This window comes from Phascolarctos cinereus, unplaced genomic scaffold, assembly GCF_003287225.1.
Source record: "Phascolarctos cinereus isolate Bilbo 61053 unplaced genomic scaffold, phaCin_HiC Scaffold_3;HRSCAF=262, whole genome shotgun sequence".
Classification (NCBI taxonomy): Eukaryota; Metazoa; Chordata; class Mammalia; order Diprotodontia; family Phascolarctidae; genus Phascolarctos; species Phascolarctos cinereus.
In genome coordinates this window covers 73,401,569-73,416,052 of record NW_027555736.1, presented here as the reverse complement: position 1 = coordinate 73,416,052, position 14,484 = coordinate 73,401,569, and the positions used below count along the sequence as shown (strand labels likewise).

The following is a 14,484-nucleotide window of genomic DNA, read 5'->3' as shown; positions in this document are numbered from 1 at the left end:
CAGTCCCAGGATGACTTCGTTCCTGGAGTTTCTGCTTATAGTACTGTTTACAGAGCAATACAGGGTCGTGCTGGTAAATAGCCCGACTGGGGATGGAATGGGGGAGGGGACGTATGCACTTGCACTTTTAAGTGTAACCTGCATTATTAACAATTTCTTTAGTTAATTAACGCAACCATAAATCAAGCGTGGATTGGAAGCGTTTGGGGATTATTGGTGTGTAAATGACCACACAGAACATGGGCTCTCACAACCCAGTTAGGGCTTGCTCCAGAGTTAGAGTCAATCAAGAAACATTTATTAAGTGCCTATTATGTGCCTAGCTCCTCGCTAAGCGCAGGCAATACAAAGAAAAGCACAACATAGTCCCTGTTCTCAAGGACCTCAAATGGGGGGAGACAACATGCAAAAGACTACGTACAAACAAGACATGCAGAGCACAAATGAGAGATAAACAGCAAAGAGAGGGCACCAGCTTTGGGGCTCCTTGCAAAAGATGGGATTTCAGGGTGAGTTTCTGGCCTTCCCGTAGTCAGAGACCGCTTTTCCGCTGCCTTCTCAGCAAGGACTACAATTCCCAGCAGGCCTTGCGGAGCTGAGGGGGCGGGGACAGGGCCGGGGCCTGAGTCCGGCGCGCGCGACAGCGGCGCTAGCGGAAGCGCGCGCCGGCGGAGAAGCCTACGGAAGCGGCGAAGATGGCTGGCGCCACCGGGTAAATGCCCTGCCCCCCTCTACCCCACTTTCTCACCCCCCCTCGGGGGAGGGGGACTTTCCTCCCTCTGTTCCGTCTCGTCGCGTCCCGTCCCTTCCCGCCAGTGGCCGAGGCTCTGTTTTCCCCCTGAGGCCGGGGACCAGGCTTCCCAACGCCCTTCCACAGAGGCTGAGGAGCCCTTTCCGCCTCACGTGATGCCGTGGGGGGGGAGGCCCCGGGCGGAGGTTACGGGAGAGGGCGGGAAGGAGGAAGGGAAGAGGGCGGCGCCCGCCGCTCCTCTCTCCACCCCCCTAGGGTGTCGCGTTACGGAGGCGCCGTGCCCCTTCCCTTCTCCCTCCCACCCGGCGGCCTACCCGGCTGAGTGCCGCCTTTGTCCATCCGGACGGCGCCCCTGAAGGGACATTCCGGCTTGGGTTGTCTTCTCTGTGTCTGGGGGCCTCGTGCCTTGGGGACGGGCAGCCCCTCCCCCTGACCCCACCCATCCTCCTCCTTCCGCGCACTCCCCGCCCCGCCTCCCGCCTTCCATCACATCTGCGCTGCCTTCTCCTACCTCCTCCGCCGATCCCCCCTCCCCCATCCCGGCTGCGTTTCCCTCCCGCTGCGTTCCCATGAGCAGCAGCCGTAGGGTGATCCTTCCGTTCTCGAGGGGCCAAAGAGCGTTGGGGCTAGAACGACCTCCCCATCTTCGTCCCTACCCCCACCCCTCGCCTTTATTTTACAGTTTGGGAAACTGAGGCCCAGAGCAAGGAAGTGACAATTGGCAGTACTTGGGGCTAGAATCGAAGTTTGACTCCTGTAGTGTGACCTCCGTGCCACCCAGATGGCAATGATTAGGGAAGGAGAGCGGGGAGAGGACAACTATTTATTAAGTGCCTAGTACTGAAGAGATCTAGAGGTTTTGGGGTGCTGCAGGAACCTCAAGATCGCAGTACCGGACCCTGCTTGAAAGAATTCAACTTAAATCTTCAGCTAGAGGAAAAGTTCATTAGTGATAGAACACATGAGCCAGGTGACGCCGGTAAGGACGGGCGGGCATGAGAAAGTCTCAACCTTTTGGGCATAGATTCTCAGCCCCGATTGAGGGCCTGGGTAGATCTTATATACTAAAGTGACTTTGGGTGCCCAGACCAGGGTCTGGGAAAAGGTGTGGGTGAGAATTCTGATTGGAAGGTCTGAGAGATTGAATAGACAATGGGAATAGATGATGAGATCAAAAAGGTGCGGCTAGGGCTCTCAAAGGGAGATAAGGGGCTGGGGCCTGCAGACAAATAGGAATCAGATTCCCTTTGGGGCAAGCAGGGAAGACCTCCCCTTGGGCTACACCCCATCACTATGTGCTAGGCATTGTATAAGTATTTTTTCATTTGGTACTCTTGGAGGTAGGTGTTATTGTTACTCCCATTTTACAAATGAAGAAACTGAGGCAAGGCAGAGCATCTGAGGCCGGATTTGAATTCAGGTTTTGGTGACTCCAGGACCTACTTATCCACTGTGCCACCAACCTGCTTCTAGTTAGCTCCCAAAGAAGATTTACATCTGATTATTTTTATACCTACTCTCTAGTCTTCCAGTTCCCTTCCCCCATTCCATTTTGTTCAGGACCACCAGATTTCTCTTTCTAAAATCCCAATTTTATCACTATAGTTGGTAAGCTCTAGAACCTACCATGTTATTGCACGTGCAGCCCACCCTCTGAGCTTTCTTTTCTTATCCTGCTGGGACCTCCTGGCTGTCTCCCACTGGCCCTGCTAATTTTTCCCTTCATCCTTTGTCTCCTTTTTACCTCCATCCTTGAATGCCTTCCCACTCACCTTTTCATTTTACCCAGCCAAATTCTGTCCTTAAAGGTTTAGATCCAGTTCTCCCTCTTCTTTGAAGCCTTGCAGGAGTCATTCCCTACTTTGAATTCCTTATATAGGTACCTGCAGGATATTACTTAGTACCCTGTTATCTGTCTTGTATTCTTCTGAAGTTGTTTTACATACATAAGGAAGTCCTACCTTGATTAACTGTCCCCTCCCAGTTTGCCTCTGTACTGAGCACAAAGTAGGTTCTCAGGAAATTCTGTTTTTGTGGGTAGTAATGATTATACTAAGTCACCATTCCATAATCTGTTCCCTGCAGCTCAGCTATCAGGGTTATTGTCACCCATCCTGTCTGTGATTTGTGTCCCTGTAAGTCTCATACTTAAAGCACGGAACATAAATAACCATAGTTCCAATCTAGTTTCTAACTGGCTCACTACAGGACTGGGCAGGTCACATCTTTGTATCTTATCAATAAAGGACAGTTTTTGGATTTTTTCCCCCCAGCTATTCCCTTCTAGTGATTGTTAGGAATATTAATGGATAATGTTAGTAAAGCTGTGACCATTCTTGAAGCCACTGAATGGAAAACACTTAAAATATAGTTAGAGAGTACAACCTTATAGGTAGAGCAGAAAAGCTCCACAGAAATAATTTTGTTTAGATTTAGTTTCCTATTTCTACTTGGAAATGCTAATAACATTTACTGATAGGAAGTGTGACAATACTCTTAACTGAATGTCTTTAATCACTTTGGGGTCGTCAACTAAATAAGGCTATAGCTTTGCATTTAATTTAAGAAATGATCATCACACACCTTTATAGAGCGTGTAAGATTTTTGTAGTGCTTTATAATATTTCATTTGATAGCAACAGTCCTATGAAGTAGGTTCTGTTATTTTCATTTTCCAGATTAGGAAACTGAGGCTCAGAGAGGTTAAGTGACTTGCCCAGGCTCAAATACTAAGTAAAGAATGTCTAAGGCTGTCTTATGACCTGGGTTTTCCTAACTCCTAGTCCTCCACTGTATTTACTATATATCATGCTGGCTCAGGGAAGGATCAAGATGTCTGTTTTGCTCTATGAAGAATTTCTATCCTACAGTTAGGAATAAATAGAGTAATAAGTTTTGAGGCAGAGCAGCTCTTGAAGTTAACTTACTAAGTGCTAGATGAGGTGTGACCTTGACCATGATCAAACCAGTGTGACCATGGGGGTGGGATGTAGCCTTTACAAAGATGTGGAATGCTGCTTTCTATCTAGTTCCTGGAAATTGAACGTTCTGTAGGTACTTTCATGACTTGTAGTAACAGTGCACATTATAACTTGAAGCAGCATCACAACTATTTTTTTTTATAACTTGCCTATTGACTTTCATACAAGTAAAGAATTCTTGGTTTGAAAAAAATATCTGACATTGAGATATAATACCTGAAGGCACAGTCTGGTAGATTGAGATAGAAGAAGGTGTAAGAGGGTGTACTCTCCTGTCATCCTTCCCCTCCCGCCTTCCCCAATTTTGACCAGTGGAGTTATCAACCAGAGTGGTTGATAGGTGAGGCCAAATAGGAATGTCAAGTGGAAGAGGATGATTTAATGAACAAAGAGGAGAAACTAGGCTTCCATTTCGAACTGTTAGGGTTTCCATCAACTGGATGGGGTAAAGGAAGGTCTTGGGGGGGGGGGAGTCTAATTATATATTTATACTCCTAACTGTGCTCTGATACATACAGAATCAGGTGTTTGGAAAAGGTTTCCTTCATATCCACTTTGATTTCCCATCAATACATCTCTGTCTTGCCAGCTGCATTTTTGCTCACAGGATGAATCAGGAATAGTGTGCTATTTTTTCCCATAATGTGCTTGCATATGAAGGCTAAGGAATAGAGCGTTATTTCTATCCACATCTGCTTTGTGTGCTGTAGTGGATGTTACTCAGATTTTCTTTTAGATCTTTGTTCTGTGAATGCTTTTTACTTTTCTGAGACATTCTCACCTCTTTGGAAGGTTAGGGCATCCTCACCTTAAGCACCTAAAGGTATACAGTGGGTACTCAGTAAATATTGAATGACCATATGTCAACTAGTTAGGTAGCTGTTGTTACTGACTCACTATCAGTAGGACTTGCACTTTGAATTGTTTTTCTAGTAATGGTGATGTATTTGGCTAATCCATCTATACTCTTTCACCTAGTTCTTTCCTGTGCCCAATGTAGACATTTGCTGGCTGGGGTTAGGAGTGCAGTCTCTGAAAGTGGAAATATGGATTAGAGCAAGGTTAATTGGCCCACAGGGGGATTGAACCTATGACCTTGACTTCATTATCACCCTGAACTAACCAGCTATAGACAACAAATGTGTGTTATGATGTTTCAGTAGTTCCCGAAGAACTATTTTCTTCACTCAGTTCTTCCTCATTCCCTTTCCATCTGAATTGGGAGAACAAGGAGCTATAATAATAAATAGAGCCTTCCAACTAGTGGTACTCAATGTTTTTTGGTCTATGGACCATTTCACTGAGGGCAGAACCTTCCACTGATCATTTGTGCTACCTGTATACCACAGCCAAAACAAAACCAAAAACCCCAACAAGTACAACCCCAAGTCCTCAGTAAACTGGAAAGAACTCTGACGCACTTTCGATGAGACACAAGTGATGGATATCAGAAATAAATGAACTCATGCCGGAAATAAAAGAACAGAAATTGCCAGGTCATCAACTTAAATACCACAAGAAATCCTTTGAAGTACAACTCATGGTCATAGTTTGAGAACCACCTTCCTAAACCATAGTTTATAGAGATTCTTGCTAGTTGTTGAATTGCTGTATGTATTGCAAACTCTTGCTAGTCTTCTGGGAGAAAGAAGGAGATGCCCACTTCTACCAAACCTTCCTGTAGGAATTGTGCTGATCCCTGGGGGAGAGACAGGCCATTTAGAGCCCAATGTTGATGAGCCTAGCAGGATTCAGGAAAATCTCTGTAACCCTAAACTGCTTGTTGAATGGCAGAGAAATCCCAGTTGTCAGCCTTAGATACAAAAGAAGTTTCGTGGTGTGCACAGCAGGGCAGCAGCATCAGACCTCCATTTGGAGAGTCCTGGGAGGCCTATCCCTTAGAAAACATGCACCTGTTGCTCTTAACCTACAAAGTCTGTTTTTCACTGTCTTCTGGCACTGCCTCTGTACCTTCCCTTCTTCACATTCACTCTTCAGTTATTAATAATAATTAATTGTCATCCTGACTTTTTTCTTTTGTGTTCCAAACCTGGCTGGTCTTGAGCTGGTGATACCTGACAAGAAGTGCTAGAGACAGCAGGCTTTCAGTGTCAGGCATTGTGAAACTGCCAAAAAGTAGAGGCTGTACATGAGTGGAAGCTTCTCAGAAGACCTGTAGCCATATCACTTTACCTTTTTTTAACCAGTATTGGAGGCAGAGTTTTGGAGAAAACTGTGAAGTTCTGTAATACAAGGTATATCTTTTTTCAAATCTGAATATAATAGATCTGGTGATAGTATTTTTTCCATATAGTTTTTATTCTCAGTTTCAAATTCTCTACCTCCCTTCACCCCCTCCTCCACTCATTGAGAAGGCAAGAAATGATACACATTACACATGTGAAGTCCTTTAAAATATATCTTCACATTAGCCATATTGCCAAAAAAAAGCAAGAAAAATAAAGAAAATGAAAAAATGCTTCTGTCTTCACCATCAATTCTCTATCTGGAGGTGGATAGCATTTTTCATCACTAGTCTTTTGGAATTGTCCTGGATCGTTATAGTGATCAGAGTATCTGAGTCTTTTACAGTTGATAATCGTTAGAATATTGCTGTTACTATGAACAATGTTTTCCTCGGTCTGCTCACTTCACTTTGCATCAGTTCATCCAAGTTTCCCAGGTTATTCTGAAACCATTCCCTTCCTCATTTCTTACAGCACAATTGTATTCCATTGCAATCATATACCACAACTTGTTCAGCCATTCCCCAGTTGATGGCCATCCCTTCAATTTCTAATTCTTTGCCACCACAAAAAGAGCTGCTATAAATATTTTTGTGCATATACATCCTTATCCTTTTTCTCTCATTTCTTTGGGATACAGACCTGGTAGTGATATTGCTGGGTCAAAGGGTATGCACAGTTTTATTGCCCCTTGGGCATAGTTCCAAACTGTTCTTGGGTATGGTTGGACCAGTTCAAAGCTCCTTGGTGTTAGTATTGCCTTAGGGTTGTACTGTTTTATGGTCACCTTTCCCTGGGGTGTCAGGAGTCTGTGGCTAGAGAAAAAAGGAAAGTAGACAAGATTTATATTCTCAAATTCAAGCCAAGATTTCTGTTGTCCTTCTTAATAGCAGTGGAAAATTGGTGAGAAGGAAGCCTTGGAAATGTTGAGGTGCATATAGGTAAGAGAGAGACTCGAGGGCAGGTTGGGGAACGTGGAGAATCATAATTTTAGATCTAAAAGGGACCTTAGAGATATTCTAATCCACTTTTGTCACTTTTCAGATGAGAAAACTGGGATTCAAGAAATGTGAATTGATTTGTCCAGTGTCATACAAGTAGTAGTTTGCAGGGCTAGGATTTGAACCCAGGTCTTAATGAATCTAAATCCATCTCTCTTTCCATTGTCCATGCTGTCATGACTTCCAGCATGAACAGCCTCATTCTGATGACACCTAACTCCCTATCAGTTGAGGGAACCTGGTTGAAAACTGCCTCAAATGGAAAATAAAAGAGAAAAGTAAAAATAACATTTTTTAATAATATTTATGCAGAGTATTTTAATAAGGCCTCTTTCAGCTCTAAAATTCCTGATATGTGATCCAACATGGCTTTCCTTTGGTTACTAAATTTGTTTTTCATGCTTGGTATTTTTAAGTTGTGTACCACTCCAAGCTGATTTATGTATTATGGGCTTTTTTTTTTTTAAAGAACCACACAGTTGGCATCATTCTTGGGGTGGCAACATCTAAGCCTTTGTTTTGTTTTTGCTGTTTGTGTGCATCACATTCTGTCCATTTGGGATACTTTACAGCACTGTTGCCCACATTGCTGTTCATCACCAATGAGGATTACTAGTTGGAAAGAAAGGAGAAGTGAAAAGTAGGAAAAAATCAGTTTAGTTAAGAAAAGAAATAGTGATCAATGTGGGTGCTGGTACCCAAATTAACATATTTGGTTATGAGTGTGATAATAATAGTAGCTTACATTTAATAGTACCTTAAGGTTTATAAATTGCTTTATATATATTATGTATAAATGGACTATTGAGGACTCTAAGTAGAAACTAATGTTTAATTATGTCAGCACATCTTACAAGTTAGCAGATAAGATCTACTCAGATGTTGGGAGGGAAGAGCTTAAATCAGGTCTAGATGAAATGAAGCTAAAGAATTTTATTAAATCCTGCAAACATGTATTAAATGGAAAAATAGATTAAAAACAAGTTACTGACTTGTGGTTTTTTTTAATCTATGAGTATATTCTTATTTCTTAATTCACTACCACAGAAGTCCTACTTCAGTGCTTCATCCTTGTGTGGATGGGACCCTGAGTTCTTTTTTTTAAAATTATGTTTGATTGATGCTTTTTGCCTTTATGTCAAAGTCATTTTCCACCTCTATCCCTTACAAATTGAACTTTACTTTTTGACGAAGAGAAACAGCAAAAACATCCAATAGAGACAGTATCTGACAGTCTTACAGAGTATTTTCTTCTAGTAGGACCCCAAACTTCTGCTGTAAGGGAAGTAGTATGTTTTATTAGGTTTTCTACAGTGATATTGATTGGTTTTTTCCTTACTCATCATTCAGTTTCCTCTTAGTGATCTTTTCATTTATGTTGTAGTTATTGCATTTATTGTTTCCTTTGTTCCACTTACTTTGTTCTGCATCAGTTCATATACATCTTTCCAAGTTTCTTTAAATTTGTAGTTATTTACCATTTTTAAAACTGCATAGTAATATTAAATTGTAGGCATATGCCATAGTTTTTCAGTCGTTACTCAATCCATAGACACTTTGGATTCCAGATCTTTGCTACCACTCAGAATGCTATGAACATTTGGCTAAATATTGGGTCTTTGTCTTTGACTTTGGGGGCACGTTCTCAGTAATGGCATTGACCCTGTGCTCTTGAAGGTTACATTGTTAGAGCACGGCTCTGACTGGTCCTATCAAGGTAGAAATGTTTTTGGTAGAGGCATGGTGGTAGTAGACTGTGTGACTTCTAGCCAAGGACCAACCTAGCTAAGTAACACAGAGACTGACTGAAGGCTGACCTCTGGTTGATGAATGTTTAAGTCACAGAGGCCCATAAAAATATATACAATTACAAAATGATCCTCGGTCATGTTTGACTTCCTTGCCCAGTCAAAGTGGTAGAAAAGGGGGCAGAGGCTATTAACAGTCACATAGTTGTTAAACTATTATTAATAATAACTTACTCTTAATGTTCTTAAGGAGTGATTTTTGCTCAATGATCAGTGAGTTGGAACCAAATTATATATTACTATTTCTATTCAATCTAACAAACATTTACTAAGCATCTATGTGCAAAGCAGTTTCAAAACTAAATGGTTCTTGCCCTCAAAGAGCTTACTGTACTGGGGAGATAGTCTTGCTACAAATAAAAGAACTTGCATCCAAGCGAAATGATGACTCACAGGTGTTCTGCATAGGGGATGATTAAGGTTGCCTAAGGAATGTATGGGGAATGTTATTGAAAGGCAACAACAAACAGTTCACGGGACATTTGGTTATTTCCTTATAGTCCTCATGATGAGCATAAGCAGGCAGACCTTCATAAAGAGAATTGCAACTTACATGCCAGTCTGTTGCAGGGGGTAAACCATTCTTTTTTTTTTTTTTTGATTCAGAATCTTCTGAGTCAACATATATCCTCCTTAGTGACTTCATTGGAAATGTAGGAGAGTAGCTAAAAACTACATTGGTTAATGTAGGTCAGAATTAAGAAATGGAAGAAAACAAAGACTTTTATACTACTTCTAAGTCTCATACATGTATATCCTGAATACTTTCTTTAGGAAGAGAGTTGGGTGGCAGATAGGTAGCGCAGTGAATACAGCACTGGCCCTGAAGTCAGGAGGCCCTGAGTTCAAATTCAGCCTCAGACCAGACACTTGACACTTACTAGCTGTGTGACTCTGGGCAAGTCACTTAACCCCAGTTGCCTAAAAAAGAAGAAGAAGAAGAAGAAGAAGAGAGTTGGAAAGCACTGAATATCAAAAAAAAAAAGTGACAAAAAATAGATAGGTTCCATCTGAGATATAATCTTGGATGTTGTTATTTACACAAATCATTTCAAAATCAGTTATATGCATCAACAGGCTAGAGCAAATTGATAGCAAACATTGATAGCAAATTGGAAGAATAAAAATGAGAAGACATTTCATGTAAATATAGATGATCTAACCAAGGTGTGTAATAAAGATGGTGACTCCCTAAAATGAAGAATGGATGAAAGTAAAGGTACTGGCTCATTACCTTTTGTTTAAAAAAATATGATCAGGGCAGAATAGTCATCACAAAGAGGGATCCAGAAGAGTGTGGAAACACCCTTCAGCCATCAAACATTTGTTATTCTTACCCAGTACAGAGAACGGCAGCCACAGGTAACACTGGTTGAAACATTATCAGCAGTATTGCTAGTAATTACTAACAGTATTACTAGCAGTATTGGTTTACAAGATAACAACAAAAACTAGAAGTTAAACAAATCTGTGGAAAGCTTGGCGTAGCCATTTTATCCTAAGAACATTTATAGATGAAATGGAAGATCACAAATAAACATGAATTGGAATAGATCTACTAGTGTTTTTATAGGTAGGTGAGGACGTTTCAGGAGGGATGAGAAAGAAACTAAAAACTAGAGTTTAGTGTCACTTCCACTGGGTAACTAACTCCCTATTAGTAGCTAACTCCATTTACTATGGCATTTGTAGGAAAAATCTAGTAATATGGGTTCACAGATATGGATTGAGGTAGGCAAACAGTCATAATAGCTAACATTTATATAGTTTACTATGTTTCAGGCACTGTGCTAAGCACCTTACAATTATGATGTGATTTGTTCCTCACAACAACCCTGGGAGGCAGGTGCTATTACTATCTCCATCTTATAGAGGGGGAAACTGAGGTAGACAGTGGCTAAGTGATTTGCCCAGAGTCATACAGCTACTAAGTGTTTGAATCTGGATTTGCACTCAGGTCTTCTTGACTCTAGGCTTGGTGCTTTATCCACGGTGCTACCTACTTAGAGCTTCCATAACCTTCCTAAATAGTAACTACTGATGCTCACACATCATACACATTTCTCTATTGCTTCCTGGTTCTGAGCTATCAGCAAAGGGAAGGTTTTGACTCTATAATATTAAAAATAATAACTGGCATTTATGTAGCACTTTAATGTTTGCAAAGCATTCCACACGTTCTCATCTGACACAGTAACCCTGTGAGATAGGTGCTGTACTATCCCTATTTTACAGATGATAAAACTGAGGCTGAAAGAGGTTAAGTGACTTGCCCATGGTCACACAGCTAAGTAAGTGCCTGCAGCAACATTTGAACTCAGTTCTTCCAGACTCCTACCTACCTGCCTTAACTCTTCATTCTTAACACTTTTAAGTCACTAGTTTGAGTCTACCCTGCATATCGAAAGTGTTGCTGATTTCAGCTGTCCAGCTCCTCAATTTAGCACTGCTCTTATAACATCCCACTTGGAGGTGATAACAAAAGAAAACTGATCTTGAATAATCAAAATTTCTCCAAAAGAAAACTGATCTTGAATAATCAAATCCCAGTAACCTGAGGGTCACCTCTGCATGGTGCTTTGCTGTAGTAAGTACTAAATGAATGAATCTTGTCATTGTAGCTATTATCCATCGAAAGTAGTATGGTATCCACAACTATTTTACTTTAGTATTAGGGCAAATTATCTGACCCAGCCTGAGAATGAACAGCCAGCTCTCAGAGATGGTCAGAGAGAGGGGTTGGTAAATCCAGAGTGGCATAAAATAAAAGGGTTGGATTAGATAATCTCTAAGGACCCTTCCAGCTTAATTGCTAATAATTAGCTACAGATATATAGCTTCATGTTTCTAGGAGGAGAGCCTGGCTTGGACTCCTACCTCTGACATGTGGAAGATAAATAGTAAAAAGGGGAGAGGCTGAAAGCTGGGATACCAGTTAGGGAGTCCAGGCAAAAGGTCATGGAGAGCCTGAATTAGGTTGGTAGCCATGAAAATGGACAGAAGGGTTACAGATACGAGGGATTATGGAGATAGAATTGACTAGACTTGGCATCTAATGGGGATATGGAAGTTGAGGGATGAAAGAGAAGAATTGAGGGTGACTGGGATCACAGATATGGATGACTAGAAAAACAGAGCTGCTCTCAAGCAAAAGAGGGGATTTTAGAGGAGGGTAAAGTTTAGGGGGAAGTCTGAGTTCTGTTTTGGATATGTTTAACTTGAGACACCTGTAGGACACTCATTTGGAGATGTCCAGTTGGCTTTGCATGAGGTTGAAGTGGAACTAGGAAGAGATATTGGGGCTGGGTATATAGATTTGGGAATCACCTGCTTAGATCATTGAGTGAGTGGAAGCTGATGAGATCAATGAAAGAGGGTGAAAAAAGAAAGAAGAGGGCCTAGGTTAGAACTTTGAGGAATACGCATGGTACATGGATTATGACCTAGAAAAGGAAGATGTCAAGAAACAGTTTGCTAGGTAGGAGGAGAACCAGGAGAGAGGACTGTCATGAAAGCCAAGGGAAGAGAGAGTATGCATGAAGTAGGGGCAGTCAGACAATCAATATAGACGGTTACAGAAAGGTCTTAAGGATGAGGACTGAGAAGAGTTAATCAGATTTAGGAATAGAGAGATTATTAATAATCTTCATCCCTTTCATCCACATACTTTGAAAGGAAAGATCCCTTTTATCTACAAACTTTAATGTAACCTGGTTTTCCCTTGAGGATACCACATTTCTTTCAAATCCTCTCTACACTTAACCTGACCTCCCACTTCTTTCATAGGAAGGGCCAGGAGGAAAGGTGGGCATATTTCTTGATTCCCAGTACTACTTCTAGACAATTCCTCTACTATCATCTTACAATGATTTTTCCTCTTTGGAGGTTTGTACGGTTTACTTGTTACCACAGTCTTTTTACTTATTGCTGTCATCTCTAGTCTTTTAGGCAATTCTCCCAACTTTTTCAGTCGCTTTAATTACTTGTATCCCAGTCTTCCTCATCACACTATCATCCTTACCATCATCCTGATGACCTAACTTCAGCCTCCTCAGTTCTAGAGACTTCCTTATCCAATCCATATACCAAGAGACAGAGTCATACCTTACACTTTAATTGAAATTTCATGACTTGGAAGAGTTAGAATTTTGAAATTCCATTCTGTAACCCTGACTTTTTTTAAAACAAAATCAACTTTCTTTTATTTTCAGGTCTGGATTCTCTTCCTTTCTACTTCCACCCCCCCACTAACAAAGCAAGAAAAACAAAATCCATTGCAAAAGTATAGTTAGGCAAAACAAATTCCTGCTTTAGCCAAGTTAAAAAAATATGCCTTCATCTGCATTCTGAGTCCATCACTTTTCTCTCTGGAGATAGAATATTTTATCACACATCATCTGGATTTGTGATTGGTTATTGTGTTAATCAGAGTTCTTATGTTTTTCATAGTTATTTGTCTTTACAGTATTGTTGTTATTGTATAAATCGTTCTCCTCATTCTACTCATTTCTCTTTGCATCATTTCATACAAATCTTCCCAGGTTTCTCTGGAAACTGAAACTCTCTGAAGTTTCTCTGAAACTGTGCTGTTCATCATTTCTTACAGCATAATAATTTTCTATCAGCTAGGTGGTGCAGTGGATAGATCAGGGGGAGTTCTTTCCCCAAAGATTGGATCTTTGGGCCTATTACTGTGTTACTGTGGTCACTTGCTACCACAGTAGAGACTTAATAAATGTTGTTGATGAAGTTTTGCCTGCCGTTAAGGTGAACTTAAATGTAGCAGTTTGTCCAAGAAGCCCAAGCTGGAATCAGGGAACTGGAAGTAGCTTGAACTTGTACAATTCACATAGGCATTGGCAGTTTCTCTTCCCCTTCCCACCCCTGCAATGCCCCATTTTTCTAACAAGTTGAAACTTGTTCTGGGTTGTGTGTATTTACCCATATTTGTACAGGCTAGGACACTTTGACTTTAATTAGATTTTTACTACATCCTTGACCTGAAGCCTGAATTTGGGTTGCTATCCCGTAAATACCAAGAAGAATGCAATGTGTTTATATTTTTTAAATAGATCAGGGTAGTGATTCTCAGATTTTCATTACTGCTGCAGAGTATTTAAGTGGTTTGTCTTCATTTGGTTAACCCCAGTCCTCATAACCTTATTCTTTGCCTCAATCATCTTTTATTTAACAGCAGCATTGTGAATGACCAGAAAGTGCCTAGTAACCTGTGGAATTTAATTGGGTCAGGTTCCTAGATCATTTCAAGGATAAAGGCATACAGCTTGCAGAACACTATACAGAAAACATAGAAAATAGTCCTTTCCTTCAAGTGACCTATAGTCATGGGGAGAGAGAGGGGATGAGAGATCAGACTGTCATATAGAAAAGTAGAGAATATAAACAAGCTAGAGATAATGCCATATGACTACATATTTGGTATACATATATCTGCAGACACACATACACAGATACACAGACATATAGACAACATTGTGCTATATATGTGTTGTAAAGTAAAGCAGTGATGAGTGTGATATTAGGGAAGATTATTTGGAGGAGGTAGGTCTTGAAGTAATTTTTGAGGAAAGTAATCTTTATGAATTAACTGGAAAAAAGACAGAAGGGCATTGCAGGTAGGGGCCTGGAGGTCCAGATATGTGTAATGATGGTGAGGATTTTAGATAGAGAACTGGA

At 41.0% G+C, this 14,484-nt stretch overlaps 1 protein-coding gene across 3 annotated transcripts in view; it reads left to right on the top strand.

Annotated features, from left to right (window-relative positions):
• The first annotated feature begins 607 nt into the window (after positions 1–607).
• The window catches only part of R3HCC1L (R3H domain and coiled-coil containing 1 like), a 96,307-nt gene continuing 82,430 nt past the window's right edge, over positions 608–14,484 (top strand). Inside the window, exon 1 of one of the 3 annotated variants that reach the window (XM_020996810.2) lies at positions 608–712. The gene's annotated coding sequence lies outside the window, so the exon portion shown is untranslated. The remainder of the gene's footprint in view (positions 713–14,484) is intronic. The other 2 variants (XR_013485220.1, XM_020996809.2) reach the window with 2 other exon arrangements.